A 17,665-nucleotide genomic window follows, 5' to 3' on the forward strand; every position below is an offset into this window, starting at 1 on the left:
TCGGGATTAGTATGCTTAAATAAATTCTATCTAGGAGATTGGAACTTAAGCAGAACCGTTTGTGACCTCTCCAATCTTTCTTAGGAATTGATTTTAACATAATTTCCCAATAAATTATTCCCTAAATGACAAAATAAATTTTTAGTTTTTCAAATAAAAAGGTCAATTTTGATCCAAGTTTTATGTTGCAACTCAATTTTGAATTTTCATTAAACTTAATTGAATTATTTTTAAAATTTTGGTTGCTCTTTTTGTAAATATTAAAAATTAGAAGCCTATTTTTGTAAATATTTTCAAAAAAAATCTAGAATAAATGTTTTTAGTTCAATAAAAAAAGAAAAAAACAAAAGATGATAATTATTAATATATAATTATATCTATTATAATACATATTAATTATTATCAACTTTATTTAGAGTTAGGATTAGTTTTAATTTAATCATATTTTATTCGATAAGTTTTTATCTTAATAAATTAATAGAAAATAATAAATTAATATGCAATATATTAATTATTAATTGTTATTTACTTTGAGTAGAATTAGAACTTAGAATTTTTAAGAATTCTACTCTAGCTCATACTTCTTTCACCATAAACTCCACCCATCTATTCTTATTTTTTTTCATTCATACACCATTCCCTCCAAAAATACCAAAACCCTTAAGTGCCGAAACCTCCTAATAAACCCCTAGCCATAGCATCGCCCAGCTGATCGGTCAGCAGCACCCTGTGAGCGCCCACACCAGGCTTGCTCAACGATCCACACGCTGCTCACATCCATCCCTTGCTGCGCGCTGCTGCCTTACATATCCGAGTGGCACACCACCCTTTCACCCATCCTTAGCCAAAAACCCCTCAACCTATTTAATTTGCCATCTTTTGATTCAAAATTATTTTTCTTAAGAACTCTTAATTTTTACAAAAAAGGTGGTAGGACCAATTTTTCTCCTAAATTTTAATTTTATTGTCTAATTTTTCAATTTATTGAATTATTAATATTTTATATTAATTAAATTTTTGAGAAAATAATTGTTACCATCTTATGATCAGGTTAATCATGCCTCGCAAGAGAACTCGTGCATCTGCCCAAATTGATGAATCCCAAAACAAGTTCCACTGTGAAGAAGCCAAAGCACGATACGAGAGTATCTTCAAGAATCAACAGATGTATCCAGAGAAAGGTTTCACATTGAAAGAAAGCAACTATATTGGTTTTATGGCGCGTATTCGTCAGCTTGCTGAAACTCTCAATTGGGAGTTGTTTTGTGAGAAGAGACCTAGTGTGGATGAGGAGTTAGTGTGAAAATTCTATGCAAATTTAACCTCAAGCGAGTTGACAGAAGTTCCAGTTCGCGGAATCAAGGTACCAATAACTTCAAATGCTATTAATGAGTTCTTTGAATTACCTGGTTTGAAAAACGAATAATATTCTGCCTTGATGAGCAATATAGAGTCTAAAAATTTGCAAGAAATCCTCGAGGAACTTACAGTTCCAGGTTCTAAGTGGACTGTGTCAAAGCAAGGAATCCACACTTGTCGAAGATAATATTTGACACCACTCGCAAAGGTATGGTTCTACTTCATCCGATTGAGCCTTATGCCTAGCTCAGATGGGACTACAATCTAATTAGAGCGAATGGTCTTATTATATTCGATTTTAACTGGGAAGACCATTGATGTGGGAAAAATCATCTTGAGGGAAATGCGAAATTGTGCCGTTAGACGTTCACGTTCTGGCCCAGCTTACTTTCCCTTTACGATAACAATTTTGTGCTTGAAAGCTAAAATTCTTGCAAACGTAAAGAAGACAGGCTATAGCCAAGGCACAATCATAGATTGGGACCTCTATCAAATAGTTGGAGACTCTATTCTACAGCAACGAGTTGAAGATCCTGAAAAAGAAGAAGAAAAGGATCCCACGGAGATTGAACCAGTGCAATCAGCTGAAGTCCCTAATAAGGTGGAACCAATGGAACCAGAAGCTAAACTTGATGTTGAGACTTGAATGTTCAGAGCTCAACTGCCTCACCCAGATCATCGAGATGAGTTTTCAAAGTTGATGGACATAATGCAATATAAGCAGTGGCAGCAACAAGCTTACTGGAAATACTCAAAAATAATGGATGACTCGATGAGAAGTGCTCTTACGAAAATTTACAATGACCCATTTATTTTTGTACCTGAGTTTTCAGATTACATATTTGAACCATGAAACCCATTATTGAAAAAGGAGCGAAGCGATTCATGCAAAGACAATAATGATGGAACAAAAGATGAGTCAAATTCGGAATGATCTGCAAATAAATAAAGAGGGGATCTCGACTTTATTTTATTTATGTTCTTAGGTTATTTTAGGATAAAGTTAATTAGGATTTTTTTCATAATAAAACATGAGATGAAAATCATTAATAAAACTAAAAAAGTCGCGAAGTATAAAGTGTGGCAATAGATATATACATGTCTAGGATTGGATTTAGAAAGAGCTTGGTACTTAAGTAGTCAAATTGACTCACCTCCTCTTTTCTAGAATCCTACCTGGTGTATAGTATCTATTCACATTAAACAATGAGGACATTGTTCATTTTAAGTAGGGGGACCGAAAATTTGAAATTATTTCCACTCAGAATAAATGGTTCTTTTAATTATGATTAGGATATATTTTGTTCAATAATTTGAAATTTTGTTAAGTATGCTAAACTTCAATATAAATAAATTTATATTATTTCAATAAATTGTTATGTTAGCTGAATAATTATATAAATGTATTTTTAATAAAGCATGCAAATCGTACCATAAAATTTTTAGTTCCTTAAGAAAGGTAGGCATGCATGAAAGTTTAAGTCTCTAGAATTGACTTAGTAGTTTCTTGAGGCGAAATCCTAGGAAGCATGGAATGTTGAAAATGATTTAAGCAACTCTTGTTTGGGCTGTTTGAGCCTTTCAAGCCAACCTTGATGAAATTTTATCCTTTGAAACCCAACTTTGAGACTATATGGTCTAATTTTATTTGAACCCTTGCAATATTTAGCTATCACTTCTCTCTTAATTATCTTTAAATTGTCCCGAACACTAGACTCAGTACTATTCAAAATATTCTTTGAAAATAATTTTGGGGGAGTTGAAAGAAGTATCAAATGCTCTAAAAATTGTAGTACATATAGTAAAATGCTTAAAAAAAAGAGAGCACATGTACTTGAAAGAAAATAAATGTACAAAGGAGCATGTGAAAGCAAAGTAAGTTGGTGTATTGAGGGAAATTATTCCAAAGGTCCGATTGAAGCTGAGTCTAGGGTTTAAAAGCTTAAATTTATCTACCTTTTACCTACCTCTAGCCTAGCTACGTTACAATCTTTTTAAAGACCTATTGATTCAAGTTTCCTATGCTACCTATATTAGTGGAGAGAAATTGCTATATTCAACATATGAAGACATAAGTTAAACTTAATGATTGCAACTTAATCTTGAATAAGGAAATAAAATCAAATTGGTAAGGGTTAACATGTTTTTGTTAAGGAAGCATTTAGTCTAATTTTGCTATCATAATAGTTGTTGAGATTAATTTGAACGATATGTATACTTAAGTAGCATAACTATCAAATTTCTTGTTCTTGAGCATAGTTATATTAAATTCATAATTCTGGAAAGAATGTTATTCTGAAGGAATTTTTCAAAGGTCTGAGTAATTCTTTTTAATTTGTGCATTACTCGGGACAAGCAATGAATTAAGTTTGGGGGTGTGGAAACACGAAAATGTACACATTTTAACTTAAAATCGTACAGTTTCGATAAAATTCTTGTCGAAAAAATAATTAATTTTTACAAAATAATTAAAGTGCACTTAAATTATGAAAATTTTTAATTTTAGTTAATTTTATAATTAATTTTGATGAATTTTGGTTATTTTCAACAGATTTGCACTAAGGGCGAAAAATGGCTCGGCAGACACTGCTAGAAGCACAAAACTGAGAAGCAATTTGAAGTATCGAGGCGAACTAAATTTCAGCCTAAGATGGTCCAAAATTATATGTATTAATTCATAATATAATTAATTTTAATTTATATCCAATTTAATTTGGGTTAATAAATTATTATTAATTAATTATGAGAAAGTGGTCCAGTTGCACTGATTCGAGTGAACCGAACTGACCAAGAAATAGACAGCCCAAAAACCATCCTAAGAGCTGACCCAAATCAGATTATTAGCTGATTATTTAAGCTTGCAAAGAAGCCCTTGAAGACTTGTTCAAGTTGCATTCAAACCCTCCACAATTGGTGGCTTTATAGATTTGCCCCAAGCCTAAATTAGCAAAGTTGAAACTATCAACCTTGCCACATGTGTGGCCGGCCAAGGGAGGGCTCTTTGGATGATAAATTTAGCTATTTTTAGCAGCCCTAATCATCTATAAAAACCCCCTTAGGCTGGTCATTTGAAAACACACCTTAAGCATTCACATATTTCCTCTCTTCTCTCCACTTTCTCTCTTCTTTCCATTCCAAAATGCCCTTGCTCTTTTGCCAATTTCTCCTCTTAGGAAAGGGGCATTCATAAGCTATTTGGAGTAGAAATTAAGTGTTCATAGCAGCCTTGGTTGACGAGGACAACGGAGAAGGAAGCAAGGAGCAACTAGTCAAGACAAGGAAAAACACCGGTTTTGATTATTGTTCCCTATCTCTTTAATTTTTGTTGTTGTTATGTTGAACATATCTATGAATATTTATGTTGTTGGAATGGTTAATTTAATCAATTTAGCTTGGATTTAATTCGTGTTAGGTTGATTACATTTCATTTGTTAAAATTATTAAAATTGTGTTTATGTTGTTATAGGCCTCGGTAAGATGCTTAATTAAGTAAAATCATGACTAAGTTATTCTTGCATTACAATTGTTAGGTAACTAATGAATTAATCATTTAAACAGATTGAAATTGTAATAATGGACATAGTACTTAATCAGTTTATGTTTAAACATCTAAGGCTGCTGAGGGTTACATTAGCAACAGTATCTGACGATACATTTGCCTTGCATAACTTGCAAGATTATTGTGATTAAACTGTTTCAAGGTAAGGATACTTTGTTACCTCACATAGTTTTTTATGTGCTTATTAAATCAAGTTAATTGTTTGAATTGACATAGGGATATGTACAAGAGTATATTTTGATTTGATAAGTATGTATGTGCAATAACATATTTGCTTATTAAGATTTGTTTAATCGGTTGAATTGACATAGGGACATAGTCAAGAGATAAATGGATTTTGGTAGGTGAGTATGTTCATAAGTTAGCAAATTACCGAGTTGCCGTGAACTTATTCGTAACAATATAAACATGAGTTTAATAATTTTAAGTTAAGAAATGTAATTAATCTAACACAATTATGTCATCTTAATTAAAGTCGTATTTTAAAATCGTGCATTTGAGATTTATTTGTTTAGTTTACTTAGTTTAAAATCTTAGTTTTTAATCACCCTCTTCAAATAAAATATTTTTTTCACCAAAGTGTTTTAAATAGCATTCATAAATAATTCTTTTCACAGTACCTGTGGGTATGATAACTCGACATTTACTTGTCACTTTATTACTTGTTGCAATTGTGTACATTTGCACATTTTCGTCATTCCACTTACCAAACCAATTTTCATTTCACTCTTTTATACAATAAAACCTATTTTTGCAAATCCAACAATCCAATATGCAATTAAGTCATTAATAACACCAATTAAACATTTAATCTCACACATAATCAGGCTAATTTACCAAATTGCCCTTAATATCACTCACCTCCACAATTAGCTTTTTAAGCAAGAATGTGTTCAAACAAGTAAGTTTGAGCTCCAATTTTGATTTGCATGCTCCCCCCTTGATGTGGAGCTTTAACAGAGACAAAATATGCATTACAAACTAACAATAGCAACAAGAAACACGAAATTTGATAAAGTATACGAATCTAAATCATTTCGTTAAACAACCTTACCGATGTTGCCCAAATAAGCCGAAACATGGAATTCCTCAACTAAACTATCTTTTCAGCACCTCAAACCACTTCTAGTATTCATTCCTAGTCCAATAACATGTATTCTAAGTGTTAATTTCATAATTTAATCCGTTTCATAATTTTTCAGAAAAATCATCCATGTTCTTGATCAAATTCGAATTTCTCAAAATTGATCCATAAAATGTGTTTGATCTATTGGTTTAAGATTAAAAACCTCTTATTAGACCTTTTTTGAGCTTAGACATCCATTAATATTTGGATTCCAACTCAAAATTAAAGATCCATCATTGTTGATCCTCAAGTTCAAGAAAGAAGAAATTAAAGTTGAAAATCCATTATAATCACTTTAATTAACAAATAATGATTGAAATCAACTTAAAAATTAGTTTAGAGATGAGTATTACCTTTAATTGAACTCAAATAATTAATTTGGAAGTTTGAATCAAAATGCTTGAAGAAATTCGGATGACTTTTTGCGCAACATTGAAAATTATTTCGAGAGATTGTAAAGAGAATTTTGGGAGAGAAAATGTTTAAATCTATTTTGTGATATTTGGTTTATGAAAACAAGCAAAAAATCGAGAGAAAAAGCTCTCAATTCGGGTGAAAATGAGTGAAAAGTGAGGTAGTTTCAAAGTTTTTAAAACTGAAAACTCTTACTTGATTTTTAACATTTGGGGAATTTGCCATCTGGCCACTCTCCATTTTCCCTTGTTTTACAATTTGCTCCTTTCCATCCAAAATTCTGAAAATATGGTTTATTTTCTAAAAAACCTCTTACACATTTCCCTTGTTTTTCAAATTAGTCCCATTTAATTAATATTTTAAATCACCCAATTAAACCCCATTTTAAATTATTTTTAAATTCTAATTTAACCCAAAATATTTATTTTTACCAAAAAATATTTAAATCTATAAAATTATTTTTTCTAAAAATATTTTTATTTTTTGGAATATTAAGTACCAATTTTTAAATGAAATTAAGCTAACTAATTAAGAATATAAAGCTCTAAATAATCCAATTAATTCCCAATTTTCACTTAGGACCCGGTAAGCTTACCGGAAACTACTAGAACTATTTTCCGGCCTTACAGTGGTGTTATTGAAAATTTGAAGGAAAGTAAAAATATGATTGGAAGGTAAATAATAGGGAAAATTTTAATGGGTTAACAGTTAATTTATGAAGCATGACTCTTCTTCTTCCAGCAAGAAAACAAACATACCTGTAAAACAAAAGGAATAGAGTTTATTAAACAAAGAAAAGGAAAGAACTAATACAAATTTAAATTTGAGAAAAATAAAGAAAAAATAACTATCGAGATGCATAAGTTAAACATTTCAGAGACCAATGGACTGCTTATTTCGAGTCACAAAAGTGCCCCAGTAATGCTTTATGCGTTGTCCATTGACTTTGAATGTAGTCCCAGTCCTTATATCTTTAACATCCAGAGGTTTATGAGGGTATACGCGATTTACTTCAAAAGGTCCTAACCAGCAAGATTTTTTAATTTTCCAGGGAACAATTTGAGCCTAGAGTTGAACAACAACGCCTATTCTCTTTGTTCAAGTTGCCGTGGCATAATACTATTGTTATGCCAGCGCTTGGTCTTCTCCTTGTACAGTCTATCATTCTCATATGCTTTGGCTCAAAATTCTTCCATTTCAGTTAGCTCTAGTAACATTTTATGGCCAACAACAATCCATTCCATATTCAGCTTCTTAATGGCCCTAAATGCTTTATGCTCCAACACAACAGGTAGGTCATATGGATTTCCATAGACAAGCTTAAAAGATGACATCCCTAATGATGTTTTGAATACAGTACGATAAGCCTATAAAGCTTCATCCAATTTGGATGACCAATCTTTGAGAGTTGGGTTCACCACTTTTTCTAGGATCTGCTTAAGTTCTCTATTAGAAATTTTGGTCTGTCTATTTGTCTAGGGGTGATATGCTGTGGAAATCTTGTATTTCACCCCATACCCATGAAAGGCATTAGCAACTAATTTGCAATAAAAATGAGAGCCTTCATCACTGATAATTGCGCATGGTGTACCAAACCTTGTGAAGATATTTTTGTGCAAGAATTTCATCACTGACTTCGTATTATTAGTAGGGAGAGCTATAGCTTTAATCCACTTTGAGATATAATCTACTACCACAAGTATGTAGAAGTTTCTTGAGGAAGGTTAAAATGGACCCATGAAATCTAGTCCCTATACAACAAACACCTCAATCCCCAAGATATTTTGCAATGGCATTTCATGTCGCCTAGATAAATTACCCATTCTTTGACAACGGTCACATGAGCGTTTTTGAACAGGATCGACTAATAAAAGCCAAATTGGAGAACCTTGGTAGTAGTTCTTATTCCTCCAAAATGTCCTCCAAAAGGAGCAATGTGACAATGTTGTAGGATGCTATGAATCTCATCATAAGGAACACAATTCCAAATAATCTTGTCAATGCAATTCTTGAATAGGAAATGCTCATCCCAGTATTAATGCTTGTCATCATGAAGAAATATTCGTCTTCTTTGGCTATTAAAATTAGGGGGCATCAAACCACTCATTAAGGAATTCACCATATCGACATGCCAAGGTAATACCATGGAAACCAGCAACTGCTCGTCTGGGAAATCTTCCTTAATAAGTTGAGTATTTCCATATTCAATTCTAGGTTCTAATCGTGACAAGTGATCTGCCACTTGATTCTTAGTCCCTTTTTTTATCTCAAATTTCTAAATCAAATTCTTGCAACAACAGTATACATCGGATCAACCTTGGCTTGACATCCTTCTTGGTTACTAAATACTTGACAGTAGAATGGTCTGTGTAGACTGTGACCTTGATACCAACTAGATAAGATCTGAATTTATTGAACGCGAATACCACAGCCAATAACTCATTTTCAGTGGTGGTGTAATTGAGCTGCGCGTAGGTCAAGGTCCTACTTGCATAGTATATATCATGAAATACCTTGTCCTTCTTTTGCTCCAATACTGCACCCAACAAAGTCGCTGGCGTCACACATAAGTTCAAATGGTAGTGTCCAGTCTAGAGCTATCATAATATGTGCTATTACTAGTCGCTTCTTTAATTCTGTGAAAGCTTACAAATAGGGTTCATCAAGATTGAAGGCTCCATTGTGCTCTAGAAATGCACGCAGGGGTTTGGAGATCTTCGAGAAATCCTTAATAAATCTTTTACAAAATTCTACATGGCCTAAGAAACTCCAGATACCTTTTACACTGGTGGGAGGTGGCAATTTGTTTATCACCTTGATTTTTGTTTTGTTAACTGCAACCCCTTGCTACAATGCCTTCATGAACCATGAAATGACATTTTTCCCTATTTAAGACCATTTTTGTTTCTTCATAACGAAAAAGAACCAACTCCAAATTTTTTAAGTAGCCCTCAAAGGTGTTGCCAAAGACAAAAAAATCATCCATGCAGACTTCCAGAAAATTTTCCACTATGTCAGAGAAAATTCCCATCATACAATGCTGAAATATTGTCGAGGCATTACACAACCCAAATGGGATTCATCTAAACACAAAATTTCTGTATGAAAAGGTGAAAGTGGTATTCTCTTGGTCATTGGGATCTATGCCGATCTGGTTATACCTTGAATAACCATCCAAGAAATAATAGAAGGCTTTCCTAGCAAATCTATCCAACATTTGATCGATGCAAGTTAAGGAAAATGGTTCTTCTGAGTTGCCTTGTTAAGGTTGCAATAGTCCATGCGTACTCTCCATCTCGTAACAGTACGAGTTGGTATGAGCTCATTGTTGTCATTGCTAACCACTGTTACACTTCCTTTCTTGGGTACACATTGTACAAGACTCACCCACGAGCTATCAAAAATAGGGTATATAATCCCAGCGTCAAGCCATTTGATAATCTCCTTCTTGAAAACTTCGTTTATGATGGGGTTCAACCTTCTCTACTGTTCAATTGAAGTGTTATGACAATCCTCCAGCAAAATTTTATGCATGCAGACAGCAGGGTTGATTTGTAACACCCCAAACCCAACCTAGGAGTTATGGCTGAATCTGGTGGTGTCACATTGAGGTGTTTAGCGTAAAACTTGTTGTCGCTGAAATCTTTAAAATCAAGTAATCATTTTGTTATTAAACAGTGATTCCAAAATGGGTTGCTCATTTCCAAGAGTGCATCATTAAAAGCTAATCACTTTTAAAACGTTATAAATTTTCCAAAATCTCATTTATTGCGAAAGTTATTTTTTTAGGAAATGTTGCGAAAACGTGGTGTCTTTGAAAACAACTACCTTTTGAAAACCCATCTTCACCTAACTAGTAGTATAAAATATGTAAGGAAAAGCCCAATTAAAAATTTAAAACCAAATTAAAGGCATTATTACAAAAGAAAACCCAACTTATAATTTAAAGTAAAGTAAAAATAAGTGTGAACATCAGCAGTTGTGTGGCCACCTCGGAGTGAGTTTACGAAAACTCAGTGTGTAATCCCCTCATTAAAAAAATTGAATCAGACTAGGCCTGAGCCCTTAACAGTAACAGTATCAGTGTGGGCCTTAGCCCATCACGGTAACGATGGCAAATGGCCTTAGCCTCAATCAACCTCAGTTGGGCCTGAGCCCAAATCAAATGGCACATATCACATATATCTAGGCCTAAGCCCATCTCAATATCAGAATCAGTATATGCAATGCATAAATACACATACCAACCTCGCATTCCATCTCCTCTCTAACCCTACACCCTTGTGGGGATAAAATCGACCCACCCATCCCTACACTCCTTATGTAGCACCGGTTGTGGCACTAACCAATATTGCAGCAGAGCTGCCAATCACATAATCGACTTATAGCCATCGGTGGGCCCACAATCGTTTCATGCGACCTGTGCGACCCTCACATATCAATCACTTCCTCCAATACAAGATCCTAACCCATGCAGTATGTTGTGTATGCAGTATGCCATGCTCAGGATTAGTCATATATATATATCATAAAACAAGTCGATCATACACACATTTCAATTCCTAGGGGTATAACAGGCATTGTACCCTATGGGGGTATTTCGATAATTTTAACTTTTAGGGGTATTTCAGTAATTTTACCCTTTAGGGGTATTTCAATAATTTTACCCATCGAGGGTATTTCGGTAATTTTATCCTTTAGGGGTATTTCGGTAATTTTACTTATCGAGGGTATTTGGGTTATTTAACAACCTTTTCAAAGGTCTACAGTCACATCGAGCGACACAAATAACCTAAATGGTCATAACGGTATAAATAGGCCCAAGGCCTATATTCGGCCCAAGTGGGCCCACACGCTCATGTAGCCCATTTAGCCCAAATTTAGTCACGGCTAAGCGAAATACATAGCCCAATCCAAAATTTACCACTTAACGTGGATTTTATTCGTGTGGGGCCCATGAACCCACTGAGCCCACACGACCTATTTTAGCCCAACGAGGCCCATAACGACCCAAAAGCACGAGAACGCTCGTGGTGGCCTCAACAGTCTATCGCCCATAATTGTGGGCTCAGTTTACCACACGAGCGTTTGCACGCCCATGTAGCCTCAATTACCGTATTTTCGGCTTTTCGACTTTTGCCGTGTTACAATCAGACCAGGGTGTGTACACACCTGTTTCGGCTTACGACAATAATGATTTACAATGTACAATACACACTTGTTACGAACACTTGCCAAAAACTCTTGAGCACCAACCTACATTCATTCCAACCTTTAGTTAGTCTCTTACTTAACAATGTTCATAGACATCTAATCCCCAAACAAAAATCCTGCTTACCTTGACCGAAAGGAGTATGGCCAAAATGCTTAGATCGTGGCTAGAGTCAACCATGCATATCCTGGCGCTTAACTGCACACATGATAGCATAGATAGATAGAACCGCTTAAAATGTATCCCAAAACCTTATACATAACACTTCCAGAATCTAAGAGTAATTGGCCTATACCCAAAAACAAGGTGTCGAAAATACCTTAATCAAATATTGGGAGACAGGGTTTTGACAACTCGAAAACACTTGCACCTTTCACTCCTTGATAATATCTGAAATAATAGCGAACTAGAGAAGGAACATACAAATGCCAACCGATTTCTCTAAAGTCTTGTAAAACTAAAACCAAAATACCACGGAGTAGTCGGCTTGGTATTTACGAGGGATGTTAAGTTCGGCCAAGACAAAGAGAGATATTGAGAGGAGAAGAAAGGTGAATAAAGAGGGAAAGAAAATTAGTGTAGTCAACTTTGATTGCGAGAGAAGAGGGACAAGGGTTCGACCAAATGGAGGATTAAGATCGAGAGTAGAGAGAGAAGGTTTGGCTTCAAGAAATAAAGCAAAGAAATTGCCTAAAATTTGATCACAAAGGTAGAGCACGAAATCTCAAAAGAGGAGAAAGTAGGAAAATTCGGCACTCAAGAAAACCAAGACTAGTTGACACAACACCCAAAACTCGAAACTGGCATAACAATAATATCTCAAAAATGCTCTGAAATTGCCGAAATTCACACAAAAGAGACCCCTATCCAAAATTTACATATACAAGCTTCCCCAATCAGCTACAACTCTCCAAGTTTTGAATTCCTTAATTTCCTCCTACTAATTCTCCTCCTAATCACCCAACTACCAACCACATCCCCTAATTCTCTCCTCCTTGACCAATTCAAACCTCATCCAGCAGCGTTTCAATCAAACTCCACCTCCCTCACCACAAAGAAATAAACTAAATATCTCTTTGCATTCCGTGAGATTCACACTCAAGCTCTCACAATAGCCAAGTCACGCCACCACCACTAGGCCACAAGCTCATTTGTGACGTGAATCTACCACATTTATATATAAGGCCTACAATCTAGAGTCAAGGTTTACTTAAGAGGAAAAACTAAAATTTTGCTAGAGCCTAGGTTTGATCCCAAGACTTCTCAGACACTCCTAAACACTTCTAAATCACTTAACCACTGAAGTAGACATTCGTTTATGTCATTTTCTTACACAAATAAAGTTTTATGTGTTCCCACGCTCAAGACCTATTTCCATCTAGGCCTAAATTCGGGGCGTTACATGATTCCTTTGATGTTAGCAATTTCCCATTCTAATGGCTTTTAATATTGTCAGAGAACATCTAACAACATGGTCTCTTGATCAGGTGTCAACTCTGTAGAGATAACTACTAACAAAGTGCTCTTGATCAGGTTTACGAATTTTGGAAGAACGATTGTATAAATCTAAGGATTCAAATTTTTTCCATGGTCTATCCACAAGTTGCCATAAGTTCACCAAGGTCTTCAAAAATTTCTACTTCACTCAATTCAGGTGAAATTTTCTCAACAAACCCAATGGCCTGACATTCCTTATTCTCATCAGTACATTTTAAGGAATAAAATACATTGGAGGTGATTTGTTGATCATTTACCCTCATGGTAAATTCACCTTTTTTTACATTACTAAGAGTTCTGCCTGTAGCAAGAAAAGGTCTTCCAAGAATAATCGACACATGTTTGTCAACTTCACATTCTAAAATAATGAAATCGGTTGGAAAAATAAACTTATGTACTCTTACTAACACGTCTTCAATTTTACCTTCTGGATGTGCGTAAGACCAATAAGCTAGTTGCAGCGTGACTGTCATGCGTACTGCCTTCCCAATTCCCAGTTTCTTAAAGATAGGCATGTGCATTAAATCTATATTTGCTCCTAAATCAAATAATGCCTTACCAACATAATGATTTTCAATTGAACAAAGGATAGTAGAACTCCCTAGGTCCTTCAACTTTGGAGGTAATTTGTTCATCAGCATCGCTGTGCACCCTTTAGTGAGAGCAACAGTTTCAAATTCTCCCAATCATCATTTCTTTGAAAATATATTTTTCATGAATTTCAAATAATTGGGCATTTGCTCCAAACCTTCTACTAACGATATCTTGATATGGAGTTGCTTCAAGACATACTCAAATTTCTTGAACTGAAAATCTTGCTTGGAATTTTGGAATCACTGAGGAAAAGTTGCAGGTGGCCTTCCTTCAGGTTGCTAATATTATTTTGATGTAGCATTTTTATTAACAACATGATCTGATTCTGCTACAACATTTTTTGTTTAGCCCTTCCAATTGTAGTAGGCTTTTGACTGTTCTGAATTTTTTTATGGGGGAGATCTAAAATGTCCTCGTTTGCAATAACATCTTTAACCACTTCATTCAGTTGACTCCCACTTATAATAGCGATTCCCTTGCAATGATCTTTCCCTTGTGATCTTGAATTTTCAGTATTACTTGACAATGGTCCTTATGGTATTAAATTTAAAGCATTTGCGATTGGCCTTACTTGGTTCTAAAGAACTCGGAGGGATGCAACTTGAATCTGGACCACATCGTCATTCTTGGCCATATATTCTTTCAACAAAGCTTCAATAGATGAAGAAGATGATGCCAAACCTTGTTGAACATTTTTCCATGACATACATTGACTATAACCAGGCGGTGCATTGGTGGCATTCTATCTCACATCATTGTTTGAATTCCCCACTCTTTGATTATTCCAACTGAAATTTGGATGTTGCTTCCACCCTGGATTGTAGGTGTTGGAATAGGGGTTATTACTTCGATTGAAATTACCCATGTAATATAACAATGCTGGATTTGATGGGCATTTATAAAAAACATAGTCTTCACCACAATATACACACGATAGCTCGATTGATTTTATCTCTTAAACTGTAGTTGGCTTCTTCATCATCTTGATCATATTAACTAAAGATGATACTTGAGCTGTTAATGAAGTGATTGCATAGAGCTCCATGGTACCAACAGTTCTCTTTCCCATCCCAACTCAAGTAGTAGGATATTCATAATCGTTGTTGGTAGTCCACTCCAAAATCTCATACGACTCGTTATGGGATGTATCCAACAAAGTACCATTACCAGAAGCATCAACTACCATCCGTGAATGCACATTCAATCCATTTATAAAATATTTCCATCTGAGAACAATGTTGGAATCCATGCATAATTCCTTAAATCTTTCCTAAGCTTTATATAACATTTCATCCTCTAATTGTTGAAAAGATGTGATTTCATTTCTCAAATTGACATTTATGTTTGGCAGATTATACCATAGCAAAAAAATTTGGAAAAGATTATTCCAAGATGCCACTGTCCTCGACAGCAAAGCATTTATCCATGCTCTAACACGACCTCTCAAGGAGTATGAAAACAATTTAAGCCTTAAGGAGTCTTCAAGAACACCCTACTGTCTAAACAAATCACAAACCTCTAGAAAAAGTCTTAAATGCCGTCTTGGATCTTTAGTAGATAATCCAATTAACTATCCTATTGTTTGCAACATTTGAAACATCACTGGTTTCAAGTAATATAATGATAAGTAAGATCATCTCCACAGGAATCAGATAGGATTAACTTGGTTAAGTTGTTATTATGAAGTATGTGAATTACGCTAAGGCAAAACAATGACAAAAATTCAATGGTGATCAAAATAATGATGTTCTGCGCAATATGTAAAAAAATATTTAAAAATAAGCCATGGCAAAGATACCAAGACAAAAGTGAGAAGGTCTACACTATTGAATGGAAAAGCTGAGAATAATAGGAATCTACCCATTATAAACCAATAATGCCTCGACAAATTCTTAATCAACTTATTGCTCATAATGGATTTAAAATAGTTTGCTACTTTTGAGAGAAAGACCTAGGGAAATATATGTCTATAGACCTCAGTTTTGATTCCTAGTATTGATTACTCTTCACTTTTTACGAATATTTTTCTTTATCTAGAGATTGGTATGGGCATTTTGTCGAACACCCATTCGTATCAATCAATTGTGGTCCAACTAACCTAAACTTTTTGGAATTAGATTATCTTTATAAACACACTGTTTATCCATCTATGTTTAGAGACTGTATGCATGCAATTCGAAAGGAAAAAATGAATGAAATAGTAAAATAGATCAAATCCAAGCTTCAATATTAAAGGAAAATTAAAGTATCATCAGGTAATCCTAATTCGATGAGATTTAACTCATGGGTAGGTTAATCAAATTAGAATTCAAAATATCATTCAACATTTTCAACAATTAATTTCGCAAAAAAGTAATTTAAGAAACTAAAGGAAGAACTTCAGGAAGCTTTCACTGATTCAGCCTCAACTCTAGTGGTGCAATGTCTTCTAAAGACCAAGTTGACTACCTTATTCTTTTCCCTTGTGTTCTGCTCTACTGCTAAACCTCTACTTCCACCCCTATTTTTCTCCTCAGGATCTTTCCTAGAAAAAGACTCTTTAAAAGCCTTTCCCTTTTCTCGTTATATATTTTTTGTTTTTCTGGTAGGTTCCTTAACTTATGCTTTTTCACTTCCTCTTTTCAGGTAGATTTCTGATAAAAATACAATTGGGGCTGGTACACATTGAGTGTTGAGTTAGAGTCTTACTTCCATTTCCATGGCATTAGTGTTGGCAAACTGACCAACCTTTTGCCATGAAAAAACTTCACTCCTTTACTTCCTTTTTCTCATTCTGCACTTGTCACTCAAACAACAAACAAATCCTTTCGACCTACAAGTAAAAATAACATATAATAACATTTAAGCCCAGTTCAAGCTCTATGATACAATGTTCTAAAAATATACTAATATAATATCCTAAAATGCAACTAAATTCACCTAACTACAAGCAATTAACCAAGTTTAAAGGTCTAAAATATAACTCTTTTCAAGAGTTATGAACATCATACTAAACATATGCATAAATGACTATTTGTATTCTACTCAGATAATCAAATTACTTGTATGATTTTTGGATGGACCCCTACAGGTGAGACCCTTAATGATTGTATGTTTTGTAACATACTAAACTTAGATGTTTGTGATTAAAAGTGGCAAGTCAAGTACTTATCATGTTAAAGTTGTTAGTAAGAATGAAAAGCCTAAGCCATATGCTTCGATGTCAATACTTGTATCATATTTTCTCAAGGGTCGTCATTTTTATTTGTCACTTATGTTTATGTTACTTGAGGACAATAAATGACTTAAATGTGGGGGAGTTTGATCTGTTGTAATTCGATGTAGCAGATTAAACTAGTTTTTGCATTTAAGGAGCTTCAATAGAAGTATTTTTGTTATATTTTAGTTAAGTTTTCTTAGTTTTATTTATATTCAATAAAATGTGCAAATTGAGTCTTTTATTGACTTTAGCGGTCGAATGAAGTGTAAGGGCGAGCTAATGCACATTGTGAGTGTGCAAGAGACCATTAGAAGGTGTACAAAATGAATATTGGTCACTATGTCACAATACGGATGACTCAGTGTCGCAACATAGGGAGCAGATAGCTCAAGACTACTTTCGATGTCGCGACACAGACTGAAGGTGTTCTTACATACCCACGAAGATAGCTCGAGAGCAGTATACTAACTGCCATGTTGCGACAAGGTCTTGGTGTGTCGCGACATCGAATTTGTGACAAAAATTAAAAACGAAGCAGGGGTGTTTTGGTCTACACAATCAAACTTAAAGCTCGAGCACATCAACTAACCTAAGGTTAAGGATTATACCCACTTGAAGGCTATAAATAGGCTCATTTTTCACTTGTTATGGAACCATTCCTTTAGCTTAGATTCTCTATGTAAAATTTAGTTTAGTATTTTCTGT

Source organism: Gossypium hirsutum, chromosome D08 (assembly GCF_007990345.1).
Source record: "Gossypium hirsutum isolate 1008001.06 chromosome D08, Gossypium_hirsutum_v2.1, whole genome shotgun sequence".
NCBI lineage: Eukaryota > Viridiplantae > Streptophyta > Magnoliopsida > Malvales > Malvaceae > Gossypium > Gossypium hirsutum.